The sequence below is a fragment of the Aotus nancymaae genome, unplaced genomic scaffold, assembly GCF_030222135.1.
Source record: "Aotus nancymaae isolate 86718 unplaced genomic scaffold, 86718_ANA_hifiasm-v0.15.2.pri h1tg000032l_0, whole genome shotgun sequence".
Lineage (NCBI taxonomy): Eukaryota > Metazoa > Chordata > Mammalia > Primates > Aotidae > Aotus > Aotus nancymaae.
The window spans coordinates 15352770-15369278 of NW_026988445.1; the positions used below are offsets into that span (position 1 = coordinate 15352770).

The 16509-nt window shown below is 48.1% G+C and overlaps 1 long non-coding RNA gene across 1 annotated transcript; it reads right to left on the minus strand.

The window, feature by feature from the left end:
• Window positions 1–1496: 1496 nt before the first annotated feature.
• Window positions 1497–5974, minus strand: LOC135277431 (uncharacterized). The gene is made up of 2 exons (XR_010345031.1): window positions 5445–5974; window positions 1497–2333 (listed from the first exon to the last, which is right to left on the minus strand). It is a non-coding gene; the product is annotated as an uncharacterized LOC135277431 (long non-coding RNA).
• Between the last annotated feature and the right edge of the window lie 10535 nt (window positions 5975–16509).

Genomic DNA, 16509 nt, shown 5'->3' on the forward strand with positions numbered 1-16509 from the left:
AAATAAATATGTGTACGTTCATACTGATGTAAACTATAATTGAATACTGAGACGGGGTGGCTCTTCCCTACAAAGAGCTGGGCGCGGTGGCTCACACTTGTAATCCCAGCACTTTGAGAGTCCAAGGCAGGTGGATCACAAGGTCAGGAGATCAAGACCATCCTGGCTAACACACTGAAACCCCCTCTCTACTAAAAATACAAAAAAAATAGCCAGGTATGGTGGCACATGCCTGTAGACCCAGCTACTCAGGAGGCTGAGGCAGGAGAATGGCTTGAACCTGGGAGGCGGAGGTTGCGGTGAGCCGAGATTGCGCCACTGCACTGCACTCCAGGATGGGCGACAAGAGCAAGACTCCATCTCAAAAAAAAAAAAAAGAAAGAAAAAAAGGATTCTAAACAACATATTAGATACATCCCCCTGAAGGAGGTGGCGTTTAATCTCCCTACCCCCAACAACCCAACAAGCCTAGGCCCCAAAGAATGCTGTAGAAAAAGTGAAAAGTAGGACTTAAGAGTAGAGCGATCTGGCAGACACCACCTTAACCAAGGAGGTTAACATTACCAGGCATGGTGTGCCACGTACCCACTGGTAGGACACCATGAGAAGGGCAGTCCACCTCTGTAGTGTTCTTTCTAAAAACCCATAACCCTAGTCCAATCATGAGAGAAATAACAGAGAAAATCCACACTGAGGACATTCTGCCAATCTGCATCTACAAAGGAGTCCTACCAGGACTCCTCAAAACAGTCAAGGTCACGAAAAACAGGGAAAGATTGAGAATCCATTACAGACCAGAGGCTGTATATATGATGGCTGTGTATAATGTGGCATCCTCAACGGGATCCTGGAACAGAAACAGGGCATTCTATGGGGAAACTGATACAATCCAAGTAAAAGCTGGAGTTTAAGTAACGGTAATGTGCCAGCGCATGGTGGCTCACATCTGTAATCCCAGCACCTTAAGAGGCCAAGGTGGGGGGATCCCCTGAAGCCAGGAGTTCATAGACCAACCTGGACAACAAAGCAAGACCCCTCTCTCTACAAATAATAGGCCGGGCACAGTGGCTCATGCCTGTAATCCCAGCACTTTGGAAGGCCAAGGTGGGTGAATCACTTGAGGTCAGGAGTTCGAGACCAACCTGGCCAACATGGTGAAGCCCTGTCTCTACTAAAAATACAAAAATTAGTCGGGTACGGTGGTGCACGCCTGTAATTCCAACTACTCAGGAGGCCGAGGCAGGAGAATCTCTTGAATTTGGGAGGCAGAGGTTGCACTGAGCTGAGACTGTACCACTGCACTCCAGCCTGGGCGATAAAGTGAGACTCCGACTCAAAAAAAAAAAAAAAAAAAATAGAATTTGCCACAACTGATTCTTTCGTGTAATGGCTGTACTGAGGTAATGTATGGAGTTAACAATAGGAGAACTGGGTGCAGGATAGATGGACACCTATATCCTACCAGAGCAACTTCAAATGTTTCTGCAAATTTCAAATTTGCCCAGAATGGAAGTTTATTTGAATACAAGCTTGAGCTCTAATCGAGGTTTTTATAAACGCAGCCTTTTAAAAACGCATTCAATGAACACACATATAGAACTTAACCTGCTCAAGGCATTATTCCAAGAGCAGCACAAATATTAATTCTTCATTCTGGTATTGTCATCACATGTACCACCTCGCTGGTGTCTGGCTTCAGCGGGACATTCTCCTCCACTTACTATCCTACCTCTCAGCTCGTGTTTGCAGCCTGTGGTCGGCACCGTATCAGCCAGGGTTGTCTCAGCCCCTGCTCTGATTAACATCAAAAAAGTGTCGTGTCCCTCAAATGCTCCGGAAAAAACGAACAAAGGCCGTTCACAAAAGATCTCTGTGTGTGTGTATCAGATGTCTCTGCTTTTTCGGAAGCAGTGGCTGGGCCGCCTCCACCAGACAAAGAGCCTGCCTGGCCTCTGTCCCCTCTCCCACTCCTTCCTCCCTCCCGGTTTACTTCACGCTGAGGTTGGTCGCTTCTTCCATTCACTGTCTCCTACGCAGTCCATGCCACGGGGGGAGAAGTTTTTCACAAGTGGCTTTTATTCCCCCACAATGCAGAGACCGTGGCCTGAGTCTGGAGTTCCCCAACCGGCAAAATACAACGGGAACAGCTCCTGCATCCAAGCAAGGCCCCAAGTTAACTCTGCCGCAGAGGCGAGGGAGGCACAGCGCCGCCAGCCCAGGACCCAGAGCGAGGGCGTTCTCCGGAATTTGAAGGTCGCCACCGTCAAAGTTGGCATTCGGGGGGTCTGCGCGTTCCGGAGCTTAGGGGAGGCACCCGAGGCAGGAGTTCAGGGCTGGGGACCAAGAGAGACCCTGGAGGTGACTAACGTGTCCTTTGCTTTACAGATGTGGCAGAGGAGGCCCGAGAGTAGGGGCTGTCCCCGGAGGGAGCGAGGTGGGGAGTGGGAGCAGGCCCTGCCTGGAGTTCCCCGCGGACTGGGCGGCTGGTGCGCGCAGCAGAGGGGTTCCTGCGGAAAGGGGAACCCAGGGTGGTGAGGACCCGCAGATGAGGCTGGCCTGACGGGTGCCTGCTTTGGGGAAAGCAGTCTGTGGAGAGAGGGCGGGCGATCGCGGCCCCACGCGGTTGTGCTGGCCGCTCCGCGCCGCAGGAAAGGCGCCCTGGCCGGATTCGCCCTCGGACGTCCCAGCTGGGCGCACGCACGGGGCTCTCCAGCCGCTTCTCAGGAATTCGCCTCCAAGGCAATCAGCTCTTCACACAAGCATTCAAACCAAGGTGAGGAGAGGTCAGATCCAACCAGATCTGCTTCCTAGGCCTAGCCAGGACCCTAAGCCCCCCACCCCACTACTCAGAGGCGAGCGGGGCGGGGGGCCGAGGTAGCACGTACCCGCCCCACCCGGTCAGCTCTAAGACGCCCTGTTTATTGTTACTCTGCGACCCTGGATGGGCCTGGGCAGGAGCTTGCTTCCCCTGGCTAAACGCAGTTAATGCAGGGGGTTCACTTGCCTAAAGATGCCTGCCCCTGCCCATCGCCCCCGTGCAAAGACAGACGCAGGGTCTCTCTCCTTCCTCTAGTCAATGGTCCTTGGGCGTGGGAAGGGGCAGGAGAGTGTGCTTTTCTCTCAGCCCGAAGCTCGGCCTAACAAGAGGGCCCTGCCTGTGGGGCAAAGTGGGCTCTGCACTGGATGGGACTCCTCTAGGAGCAGTAAGTTCTGATCTCCAAATTTAACCCTGCTGGTTGAGTTATGACGTTACCCACCCTGGTAAACTTGCCCATATGTTACCAAGGGGAGGAGGCTGTTAGGCCCTTGCCAACCGTGAGGGAGGAGAATCTGGAGAACAGAAAGGAGCCACCAGGTGCAGGGTGTGGGAGGGACATCTGAGCAAGGCAGGCCACATGTGGGCTCAGGGACAGTGGGGAAGAGAAATGGTACCTTCTTCATTCTGCCTGGAACAGGGCAGTGGGCCCGGTCTCTCTCAGAGGGGCTGAGGACCCTGGACAGAGCTCAGGTCCCAGGATACAGTTCCTCCACAGAGTGGGGTGGGAATCCAGGAGGACTCCACCCTCTGAGGCTCACCCAGGCTGCAGGAATCCCTGGGACCTAATAATACACACAAATCAGAAAGCAGGCTGCAGGCCCTGGCCATGCAAGGAGAGAAAGAAAGCTGACGCCTGTCCTAGCCTGTCCTCGCTGGCCTTGCCCTAAAAGCAGCAGGGTGCCTGGTCCCAGAGCCCAAGGCCTCACTGGCTGGGCAGCCAATGGCACCCTATATCAAGAGGATGAGCATGCTGCAGGGAATGGCAGGCATGTGGCCCAGCTGTCACACTGAGCACAGCCCCTAGCTGGGGCCGCCTGCCTCAGGCTGCTCCCACTCTGCAATCTCCTTCCTGCCCCAGGCTCTGGAGCCAGCAGAGGAGCTGGCGTCAGACCAGCTCAGGCACTTTCAGCCTAGTTAGAAGGACCGGGTGCTTAGGGAGGGGAAGGGGAAGACACACAAACTGATAATGGGGAGTCTGAAATGGAACATGAGGAGGTCGCTTAGAGGACAGCAAAGGTAAAAACCTGCTTAAGGAAGGCGGAGGACATTGTTCTCAACACTGGCTGTGACTGATGGGACATACAGGGAAATGCTCCCTTTTATCTCCGACCCAAGAAGGAGTCTGAGAGCTTCCGTGTCCCAGACTTGCCAGCCATCCCCCCACCATGTCCCCTCCAAACACTCCGTGACACTAGAGACACAGGCTCCATGACTTTGTGATCAACTGTCAGCCTTGTTTTTCAAATCTACTCAATGGGAATATGTTCAGCTTTCCTCCAGAGCCGCCAGAGCTGCTCCTTCAGTTCTCGGCCCAGAGGAAAGATCTCTTCCCCAGTTCAGGGTGGACAGAGATGCCAGGAGACTCGCTGATCAGCCCCCAGACCCTCCCTGAGCCAGCCCTGGGTGTGAGGACCTACGTAAGCTCCTGGGGGCCACGTTAGAAGGGAAACTTGGTCACTGTTCTCAAGGAGTACCTGAGATTAACAAGACCCAAGTCAGAAAGCTGGTGCCAAGGGACGGTGTCCAAGCAGTTCAAGGCTACCTTCTGCCCAGAGCTGTGGACCCCACGCACACAGCTCCATGTTTATGTGCAGGAAAGGCAAAGCAGTTTGAAATCCTGATCAGAAGGGCGGGAGCACTGTGTGGAGTGAGCTCCCAGGCCGCCCTGGAGCCAGGCACCTGAGGCGCTGGGAGACAATGTCCCTGAGAAGGGGCTGAGCGCAGAGAAGGAGGAACTGGCGAAGGAGAGCGCAGGGTGTGCACTGAGGCCCTGGACCCGGAGCTCCCAGGCAGGGTCTGGATGCTCTTGTCTCTCCCCAGGAGCATGAGAACCTCCGGAGATGCCTACCAGAGCTGCTCTCCTGGCTCTCAAGTTTGGATTTAAAGCTGTGCTTACTCGCCCAAGGGGCTGGGGGAAAGAACAGGCCCTTTGTCAGCAGGCTTCTTCTTTCTACGGTCAGGCAGAGGGTGGGAAGGAGAGGATAGCTGCCACCCAGGAGTCTCCAGAAAGGAGAGGGCTGTGGCACGGCCAGGCACCCCCGCTCAAGGCATGGTCCTCGGGCCCTTGGAGCTGTGCCATGGCTAGGACTCTGCTTTGCCATGCAGGCAGGCCCTGGGAAGCTGGCTCTTCCACATCTTGCTCTGAATGTGGGGATTCTTCCTGAGGATGGAGCGGACACGTGCCCATGCCTCTTCTCCACCAAGTCAGGAGCTGGGAGGAGAACAGCAGGGCCGGCATCCATCCTGGGCACACATCAGCTCTGGCTGCCCATCCCTCCCAGAGCATGGCAGAAAGAGGGGTGCCACAGGGCTCCCAGCTCACCCCAATTCCTCTCAGCAAGAGAAAACCCGAATCCCCTCTTCTGAGTACTTTGAAGGCAACAGGATATACATATTCAACATTCACCTTCCGGTTTGAGCTTGTTCTGAGGTTCTAGCAGGCAAGTGGTATACACTTGACCATGGAACAGTTGTCCTCTATCAGGGAAGATCCTCCTCTTCCACCCAGCACGCAGCTTCAGGAGAGATCCCCGGGGAGCAGTGAGGGAGGAAAGGGACTCCTGCCTGAGCCAGCAGGTGTCGACCCATCCGAACCAACCCTCTACAGAATGGAAGCCCCAGCCGCGCGCCTGTCATTTGCTCTGATCATCTGTTATGTGCACCAATAGCAGCAGCCCCCACCGGGAGCCTTATTATGTGGGTGTCACATTTAAGGGCCTATTAGCACAGCTTCCCTGAGCCCCTCCTGCAGCTGCTACCACCCTTTGGTGCCAAGGCCCAGGCGGTTGTTCTGGTCGACTCGCTGTTCTCCTTTCCAGAACCCTGATTACTGCTGAGAGGGCTGGCAACTCCCCTCAATCCTGTAGAGCAGCAGCTGAAAGCGCCTGGTTATTAAAAAGGCGAAGAGCTCCTGATAAGAGAGAGGGATCGCTTTATAATTCCTATGTAGACTTCTAAATTATTCCCTCCGTCCTCATCCGCTGCCATCAGATTCCCCTCCACCAGCTGGAAGGCTTAGTTAACGAGTCAGATATGAGCAGGCCCTGATATAAAAATAGAGGCAGGCAGTGGGAGCTGGCGCTGTGACTCACCGTGTGGCAGGCGTGGGGCTCTGCAGACAGCTGCAGGCCTTCTGCCCTCCCCCTCGGCCTCCTCCTCCCCTCCTCCTTGTCCCCTCTCCTATCTCTCCCTGCTCCCTTCTCCCCGCCCCACCCTCTCACTCCCTACCCCTCCCTCTCCTCCTCTCTCCTTCCCTTCTCTCCCTTCCTTCCCTTCCTTCCTTTCCTTTCCTCCCCTTTCCCTCTTCCTTCTCCCCTCCCTCTCCCTCATCTCCTTCCTCCCTCTCCCCGCCACGTTTCCAGCCCCAGAGCACAGGCCTCCAAGCAGACCCTGGGTCAAGCCAGGCTATTTGAGCAGGTTTCTCACTTATCATCATTTACATTCCCTCTGAGGTAGTGAGTGAAATGGGAGGAAATGCCAAAATAGCACAGACTCTCATTCTCCTTAGGGCTTTTTGAGTTTTCTGCAGAGAACATTCGAGTTCTAATGACCCTCCATGCCAGCCCCAAGGCTCCAACAGACTGAGAAGAATTAAAAGGGCTGGGACTCAAGTTGTACAATCTCAGAGCCCAGCCTGCCTCCCTCTCCCCACTAGGCTCGCCATCTCCAGGGTTCCCAACCTGCCTGCTTCCCCACACCAGCCAAAGCTCCCAAAGAAAGGTGCCCTCGGTGAGCATTCAAATGAGTGAATTAGAGACCTGAGAGCTGTCATTCAGTTCTCCTCCTACACCTAGTGAGGCCAGGCCTCTCTCTCTCTCTCTCTCTCTCTCTCTCTCTCTCTGTGTGTGTGTGTGTGTGTGTGTGTGTGTCTCCCTCTCTCTCCTTAAAACAGTTCATGGATCTCCATTGCTCTTAAAATATTTTTTTTTTTTTGAGACAGAGTCTCACTCTGTCGCCCAGGCTGGAGTACAGTGGTGTGAACTTGGCTCACTGCAGCCTCCGTCTCCCAGGTTCAAGCAATTCTGCCTCAATCTCCCAAGGAGCTGGGACTACAGGTGTGTACTACCACGCTCAGCTAATTGTTGTATTTTTAGTAGAGATGGGGTTTCACCATGTTGGCCAGGATGGTCTCAATCTCCTGATCTCGTGATCCACTACCTTGGCCTCCCAAAGTGCTGGGATTACAGGTGTGAGCCACTGCGCTCGGCCCAAAATAAAAATTTTATATACATTCAGCAGTGGAGGGTCTGCACAGCTGGGCTGGCCACCTCTGCCTCCTCCCCAACCCCGCACCACCCCTACCCTCTCTCCCAGCTACACTGACCTCCCTTCAGGACTTAGAGGACCCCAGGACCTTGCGTGAGCCATTCACGCTGCCTTTCAGAGCTGCACTTGCTCTGGAAGCCCTCCCTGACGTGAGACTTGGTCAATGCTGTCCCATACCACACCCCTCCTTTGTAGCATATGTGAAATTTGCAGAGGCACATTGGTTCATGTTGCTGTTTGTTTGTTTGACACGGGATCTCACTCTGTTGCCCAGGCTGGAGGGCGGTGGCACGATCTTGTCTCACTGCAACCTCTGCTCCCAGGTTCAAGGGATTCGCCACCTCAGCCTCCTGAGTGGCTGGGATTACAGGCACCTGCCACCATGTCCGACTAATTTTTGTATTTTTTAATAGAGATACGGTTTCACTATGTTGGCCAGGCTGGTCTTGAACTCCTGATCTCAGGTGATCCACCCACCTTGGCCTCCCAAAGTGCTGGGATTACAGGCTTGAGCCACTGCACCCAGCCCGTGTTACTATTTGATCAATATCTGCCTCCCAACTAGACTGCCGGCTCCATGAGGACCGAAACTCTGATCTGTAGGTGCTGAGCAAGTGTCTGTTGAATACATCAGTGAATTGAGGACTGGAAAGGGTGCCAATAAGCAGGGCAATAGCAATCCAGACGGAGTTCTGGATCCATTTGGAAAATAAGCTGAAGAATAATCTCAACTCAATTTTAGATGTCTTAACTTCTCAGGCTGAGGAGAAGCACAGCTCCTCCCATGTGGTCCCATAACCAGGAAACTGCATGGAGGAAAAAGGACATAGACACTTCCCTGGTTGGAGGCCACAGTGTCTGTGCTCTCCTGTGGCCTGGAACAATTCACTTTGCATCACGGTGTCCAGGGCTGACTGTTGGAAAAAATACAGCCACCCAGTGCAGGGCTGGGGCTGGGCGTGGGAAGTGAGGCGCATCGTCTGTACTGGCGCTGCGAGTGTAAGTGTGCATTCTGGGGCCTCTCGCCTCATCTTCATATCTCAGCCTGAACCGGTGTTTGCCTTGCCCATGTGGGGAAGAGATCCCATGTAACTTCAGAGATGCGGAGTTTCCTGGCTTTCAAATTCCTGGCCTCCGGTGCCGGCGTGTTCTGGGAAAACACATGCAGCTCCCCCATCCTCCAACCCACGGAGACTGACCCTGACAGGTTCTGCCCCAGGGCTCCTGGAGATCTGAGCATGTGTCTTCCTGGGCCTCACTGCACCCCCATGGTCCTGCTTCCGCTTGCCTGTCTTGCACTGAGCACTAGAGGCTGAAACAAACATTAGCGGAAAATCAGGATTCTAGAAACAGATGACATGCGCCCTGAGATGATGCCCTAACATGTGCCCTGACATGCACCCAGGGATGACAGGCACCCTTTTTAAGCATTTACTTGAGAAGAAGTTCATATACAGTTAAGTTACCCCATCTAATTATATTCCAGGTCAGGCACGGTGGCTCACGCCTGTAATCTCAGCACTTTGGGAGGCCGAGGCAGGTAGATCACCTGAGGTTGGGAGTTCGAGACCAACCTGACCAACATGGGGGAACCCCATCTCTACTAAAAATACAAAAAATTAGCCGGGTATGGTGGTGTATGCCTGTAATCCCGGCTACTCAAGAGGCTGAGTCAGAAGAATGGCTTGAACCTGGGAGGCAGAGGTTTCGGTAAGCCAAGATTGTGCCATTGCACTTCAGCCTGGGCAACAAGAGCGAAACTCCATCTCAAAAAAACCAAAAACAAAAACAAAATAAAAAAATTAAACCTAGATTCCATATTGTGCCTCTCTGTGCCTGCAATGATAGAGATATTCTATACATATGTGTTGATGAATAGACAAACAAAAGGGAGGGAGGAAAGTGGGGTTAATCTTGAGCTCTGTAGCTTAGGACGGAGAAAGACTTCTTTCTCCGTCCTAAGCTACAGTGGATCCTTTTCTGAAGCTCTCAAGGAACCTGCCTTGGAAAGACGTGACTCTCCCCCTTCTTCTAGCTTACTCCCTCATCCTACAGAAAAGCCGCTCCTCCCTCTCCAGAATGGTATTGAGGGGGTAAACCCAATGTGCCATGCAAAGCTGGGACTAGAACTCAGTCTGCTGAACCCCAAGTGTTCTCTTCCCACTCATGTCTGCTAAGTGCACCCACAATTGCTCTGGTGCGTGGACAGATCCATGAAAGCAGCGACTTGAGTTCCTTCCAGCGGGTGCTGCCTTGCGTCACAATGATCCAGTGTGTCATACACGTGTATGATCGAGTATGAGCCTCTGATCCCCTGCCCAGCCCAAGCCCCTAAGCTCCTCCATCTGTCGTAGGGAGCCTGGCCTCTGGGCATCATCAGGGTTGTGAATGGATCTGCCCAAACTTGTCCCTGCTACTGGAAAGAGAATTCTGGGCTGCTGGACTAGTAGAGCCTTTCTTTTCTGTTTAATTGTTCATTTGTGCCTTTTGACTTCATATTTTTAATGTTAACATAATATATATTTGTTGAAAAAATAACATTGGTGGAAGCGTCGTGGTACAAAAAGGTCAGGAAAAAAAATCCCCCACTATTCCACCCACGGAAGCTGTCACGGTGATTTATCACTTTGACCTGCTTTCTTCGTCCCTTTCGCCCTTCATTCTTTTATTGTTTTTATGTTCACGGTTCAACCGATCCCTGTTGACACATGGCACATTAGCTTTGGGCTTCGAGGGCTCCAGGCATCTCGGCCTCCCAGCTGGTGGCCTGTCATCCTGGGAGAATTTTCAGATTCAGTGCATTTTTAGGCCCAGGAAAAAGGCAACAGCTTTAAAATAAGGCATCAGAATTTGGGGCAAACTTTCTGAAGCCTACATGTGAGATTCGAGATGTTTTTCAGGGGTGGTTAAAGACAAAGCTGGGAAGTAGGGTATGTTGAGGTCTATTTTTAGGGAATATAGTGGGCTAAATTCTTGAGATTAACACTCCTATTGAAAACAACTAAAAATGCTGGATAAAACATCTTTTTTTTTCTTGAGACAGAGTCTTTTTCTGCTGCCCAGGCTGGAGTGAAGTGATGCGATCTTGGCTCACTGTAGCCTCCACCTCCCGGGCTCAAGTGACTCTCTCTCCTTAGCTTCCTAAGTAGTTGGGATTTCAGGTACATGCCACAACCCCTGCTAATTAAAAAATATATATTTTGGAGGGGTGGGGCACAAGGGGAGGAAGAGCATTAGGACAAATATCTAATGCATGCAGGGCTTCAAACCTAGATAACGGGTTGATAGGTGCAGCAAACCACCATGGCACAAGTGTTGGTTGAATAAATTAGTGAATAAGCAGGTTAAAAAAACTGCACACGTATCCCGGAACTTAAAGTAAAATTTTATATATATATATATAATTTATATATATGTATTAGTTTATATATATAATTTATATATTTTATATATAATATAAAATATTTTATATATAATATATTATATATAATTATATATTATATTATATATAAAATATATATAATTATATATTATATTATATATAAATATATATAATTATATATATATTATATATAAATATATATAATTATATATTATATTATATATAAAATATATATAATTATATATTATATTATATATAAAATATATATAATTATATATTATATTATATATAAAATATATGTAATTATATATTATATTATATATAAAATATATGTAATTATATAATATATATACTATATAATATATAGTATACAGAATTATATATAATTTTATTTTATATATATATATATATACATAAAATTTTACTTTAAGTTCCAGGATACGTGTGCAGTTTTTTTTAACCTGCCCGGAGAGTGTTTGCTTATCACAACTACCTTGCACTTGGGGTTTAACAGCTTTGGAAAGCCTGGGGCCTTCTTATAAGAAACTAGGACCCTGAAGGTCTACAGCATTGGGTAAGCTTAGCGGAGTGAACTAGAACTACCCCGCACCTGCACTCAGGGAATTGTAAGGCAAGTTGCCTTGGCACTGAGCTCACGGTGATGCTGATGGTCACGGTATGGGACGCAAACTTCTAGGAAATGATAAATATAAACTTAGTGCTCATGTTTAGTTGCAAGATAGATTCATAATTCATATCACCTGGGGGACCAAGAGTCCTAAAGCTTTGAATTTACTGTAACATGGTCTTGGATTACAAGTGTTCTTCTGGAAGAAGCAAACACAAATCCTCTCTGAGGAGACTCACCTTTATTCTAAGTGTCCCACAAGTAATTCTTCAAGGACAATGAGCATGGTACATTCAAGTGCACATGGAAACAAGACAGCATGAGTAAGAACTAAAGCAGAAATAACAGAAACAAACACTATGATTTCAGCCACTGGGATTATCATATCTGTATTATTATTATTATCTGAGCTGGAGTCTCACTGTCACCCAGCCTGGAGTGCAGTGGCACGATCTCAGCTCACTCTAACCTCCACCTCTCGGGTTCAAGCAATTCTCCTACCTCAGCCTCCTGAGTAGCTGGAATTACAGGCATACGCCACAATCCTCGGCTAATTTTTGTATTTTAGTAGAGATGGGATTTCACCATATTGACCAGGCTGGTCTCGAACTTCTGACCTCAGGTGATTCACCTGCCCTGACCTCCCAAAGTGAGGGGATTACAGGTGTGAGCCACCACGCCCAGTCTCATATCTGTATTATTAAGAAATTATGCATACTCTGTTAAAGAAGTAAAAGATAAACTAACAAATTTTTTCAAGGAACAGAAAACCATAAGAATGTTACGTAATTGATTTGGAAAATAACAAAATGTTTTCTAAAACAAAAAAATTAATACTAGAAATTTAAAACTCAATGAAAGTGTTTAACAGGACATTAAGCAAGTTAAACGAAGAGTTAGTGAACTGGAAGATCAGCTGGATGATCTATGCCATTTAGACAAATCCCCCAATAAAAATACAGAAAAGAAATTGGAAAGGTGTAAAATGTAATCAGTCTGGGAAACATAACAAGACTTTGTCCCTACAGTTTTTTTAGCTGGGCTTGGTGGCACATGCCTGTAGTCCCAGCTACTTGGAAGGATGAAGTGAGAGGATCACTTGAGCCAAGTTTGAGGCTCAGTGAGCTGTGATCATGCCACTGCACTCCAGTCTAGGTAACAGAGCAAGATCCTGTCTCAATAATAATAATAATACAAAAATTAAATAAAATGTAAAGTATATCAAGAAGTTCTGACATCCTAGTTTTTGCTTACAAAAAATTTTGCTTTTATTAAAAGGCATGTAAAGTAAAATGCACATCTTAAGTGTATAGTCATGGATTTAACCTGCATATCCCAAACCTTTAGTAAGATATAGAACATTTTTATTACCCCCAAAAGTTTCGTAATGTCTGGCCTGGTTCTTAATCTCCTTCTCCACTCTCCAGAGGCAACCACAATTCTAATTTTTTTTTCTAGTTTTGCCTGTTCTCAAATTTCATATAAATGGAATATTACAGCATATACTGCTCTGTGTAAATTTTCTTTTACTCAGCATGTTTTTGAGATCTATTGTGTGGTTTTGTGCATCCATGCTTTGTTCCTTTTTATTGCTGTATAGTATTCATTATAAGCCTACACACAGTTTGTTTATTCCTTGTCTTGTTGATGGATACCCAAGCTGTTGCCAGTTTCTATGTTTATGAATAAAGCTGCTATTAGCATTCTTGTTCAAGTCTCTTTTTGAACATATGTTTTTATGCTTCATGGGAAAATTCCTAGAGGTGAAAATTCTCAGGTATTAGAGTATTTAGTTATACATTTAGTTTTATAAGAAATTGCCAAATGTCTTTCCAAAGTTTTTGTACCATTTTGTATTCCCACTTACAGAGTATGACAATTTCAGTTATTCCATGTGCTTGCCAATATTTGGTGTTATCAGCCTTTTTATTTTTAGTCATAATCATGGATGTACAGGAGTGTCTGATATAGCTTTTATTTTTCATCTTTCTGATGACATCAAGGAACGGGCACTGTTCAAAAGGGAATCTCAGCTGGGGGCAGTGGCTCATGCGTGTAATCCCAGCACTTTGGGAGGCTGAAGTGGGTGGAATGCTTGAGGCCACGAGTTTGAGACCAGCCTGGCCAACATGGCAAAACTCCATCTTTACTAAAAATACAAAAATGAGCTGGGCATGGTAGCATGAATGTGTAATTCCAGCTCCTCAGGAAGCTGAGGCATGAGAATGAGACAGAAGTTGCAGTGAGCTGAGATCATGTCACTTTGCTCCAGCCTAGGTGACAACGTGAGTGAGACTCTGTCTCAAAAAAAAAAAAAAAAGGAAGAAAGAAAGGCAGAGGGAATGTCCCACAAATACTATGGTACCCAGCATGCTGTTGACATTGTTACAAACAAACAAGTCAAGGGCAAGATTCTTGCCAAGATAATTATGTGTTTATTGAGAATATTAGGCACACAAGATAAATTCCTGAAGCACATTGGAAAAAAAAATCAGTAAAAGACGGAAGCCAAAGAGAAAGGGACCTAGGTTCAACAGAAACACTAGCCTCCTTCACCCGGAAAAGCACACTTCGTGAGAACCAAAGAAGCCCGAGCTGCTGGAATCTATTCTCTATGAAATTGTGGCATAATCAGTGTAAAAAAATTAAGACTTCTGGTAGAGGAGGAGGAAGAAGGGAAGAAGCAGAAAGAAGAAGAAGAAAGAAAGGAGGAGTGGGAGGAGGAAGAAGAAGAAAGGGAGAAGAAGAAGGAGGAGGAGAGGAGGAGGAGGAGGAAGACAGCAGCCAGGTGAACACACATAGATACATTGACACACATGGGGAAGATGGCCGTGTGGTGATGGGCACAGAGGTTGGAGTGATGCATCTACAAGCCAAGGAATGCCAGGAATTGCTGGCAACCATCAGAAGCTGGGAGAGGCATGGAAATATTCCCACTCAGAGCCTTCAGAAGGAACCTACCCTCCCTGCACCCGGATTCCAGACTCCTGGCCTCCAGAACTGTGAGAATAAACTCCTGCTATTTGAAGCCATCCATTTTGTGGCTTTGTTACAGCAGCCAGAAGAACCAAACACAAGCACCATGTAGGAAATTGGAGAAAATGGGGTGGTAAAAGGCAACCGTCATTCTATTCATATCCATGAGAACCACCAATGTCATCTTTGCATGCTTCCAAATTTCCCTTTCCCTCATTCGCCACTTCTAGAAATGGTTTAATATCAGGATAAGCCATTGAGAAACTGAGAAGGAAGGCAGGGCCAGTCAAGGACTCAGGGCTCCTTCACCCAGTGACAGGCCCTCCAGCTTCCTACGTGATAGGGTTGGCCGTGGGGAACCGCCCACATTCCCGTCTCCCACAGAGCTACCCTGCAGCTGCTTCTGCCACCTCATGCCCCTTTTGGAAGTCGCAGTCCACAGTCTGCCAGAACAGTGCTCTGGCTGTGAGTGACAAGGATGCAGGTGGACATGGGACCACCGTGTTCCCACCGTGCTCCCTGTCTAACCAACAAAGCAGGCTTCCTCAGCTTCTTTTTGAGAGCCACAGTTGAAGCTCAAAAGCTCTTGGTAGCTCCTCACAAGGACTAGGACATAGCAACAGTGGTAAAACAAATGCTTTCCAAAGGACACAGCAGGGCAGAAAGGAAATGGAAGTGACAGAAAGGGAGACAAAGAGGACAGGCAGGCAGGCAGGCTGACCCCACAGGCAGAGCCCATTTCGCTCCAGTCCTCCTGGCTGAGGCACTGCTGGGTGGGGCTGTGCCACTTCCTTTTCTCTCCTCGTAGCCAGGGCAAGAAGCAGGCCTTCTTGAGCACAATAAGGGATGTGTTTCCTCCATAAGAACCGGGACCTAGAACTCGTCCCATCCTGTCAGGAAGCAATGCTGTGTGGTGGAGCAGACTCACAGCCACACCTGGCTGAACAGAGTGAGAAACAGCACAGCACCCACAGACTCCAAACAGTTCTCAGGAGAATTGCTTGAGCCCAGGAGGCGGAGGTTGTAGTGAGCCGAGATCCGGCCACTGCACTCCAGTCTGGGTGACAAAGCAAGACTCCGTCTCAAAATAAATAAATAAATAATAAAAATAAATGATATTTCTTAGATTTTGTGCATCTCCAGTAAAATATGTAATTCCCGGCCGGGTGCAGTGGCTCACGCCTGTAATCCCAGCACTTTGGGAGGCCGAGGCGGGTGGATCATGAGGTCAAGAGATCGAGACCATCCTGGTTAACATGGTGAAACCTCGTCTCTACTAAAAATACAAAAAATTAGCTGGGTATGGTGGTGCGTGCCTGTAATCCCAGCTACTCAGGAGGCTGAGGCAGGAGAATTGCCTGAACCCAGGAGGCGGAGGTTGCGGTGAGCCGAGATTGTGCCATTGCACTCCAGCCTGGGTAACAAGAGCGAAACTCCGTCTCAAAAAAAAAGAAAATATGTAATTCCTAATTTTTGCACTTATTTTTGGTAAAACAGTAATGTCAACGATGGGTTTTAAAAATTGGTGCTTGAAATACTATCATAGTATATTGAAAACTTCTGTCAATTCTAAACTATTATGAGTCATTTACAGATATGATCACAGGAGAAATAGGCCTTACATATCTTACTTAAATCCCAATTGATTTAGGGTTCTAGTTCACAACTCTTTAGCAGGACAGTCAGCTAACACACATAATAGTTTTACCAGGCTGCTGGCTACATGAAAGAATTTTTTTTTTTTTTTGAAACAGGGTGTCACTTTTTCACCCAGGCTGGAGTGCAGTGGCACAATCTTGGCTCACTGCAACATCTGCCTTTTGGGCTCAGGCAATTCTCTCACCTCAGCCTCCTGACTAGCTGGGACTACAGGTGCACATCACCGTGCCTAGCTAATTTTTGTATTTTTAGTAGAGACAGGGTTTCACCCTGTTGGCCAGGATGGTCTCAAACTCCTGGCCTCCCAAAGTCCTGAGATTACAAAGGTGAGCCACTGCACCTGGCTATGAATGAATTAAGCTGTATGTGTATAGGTTACATTTGCTCAGATATGCATTTGCATATTCAATATTACCAATATGTTAATGTATTATCACATCAGATATATCTACGTGTTTTTAATATTATCAATAAAAGTAGTATTCCTCTGAAAGACTAGCATTCAATCCATTTTTAACCTTCATCCACCCTGAATAGGATGATACAAGGTTTTCAGTGAAC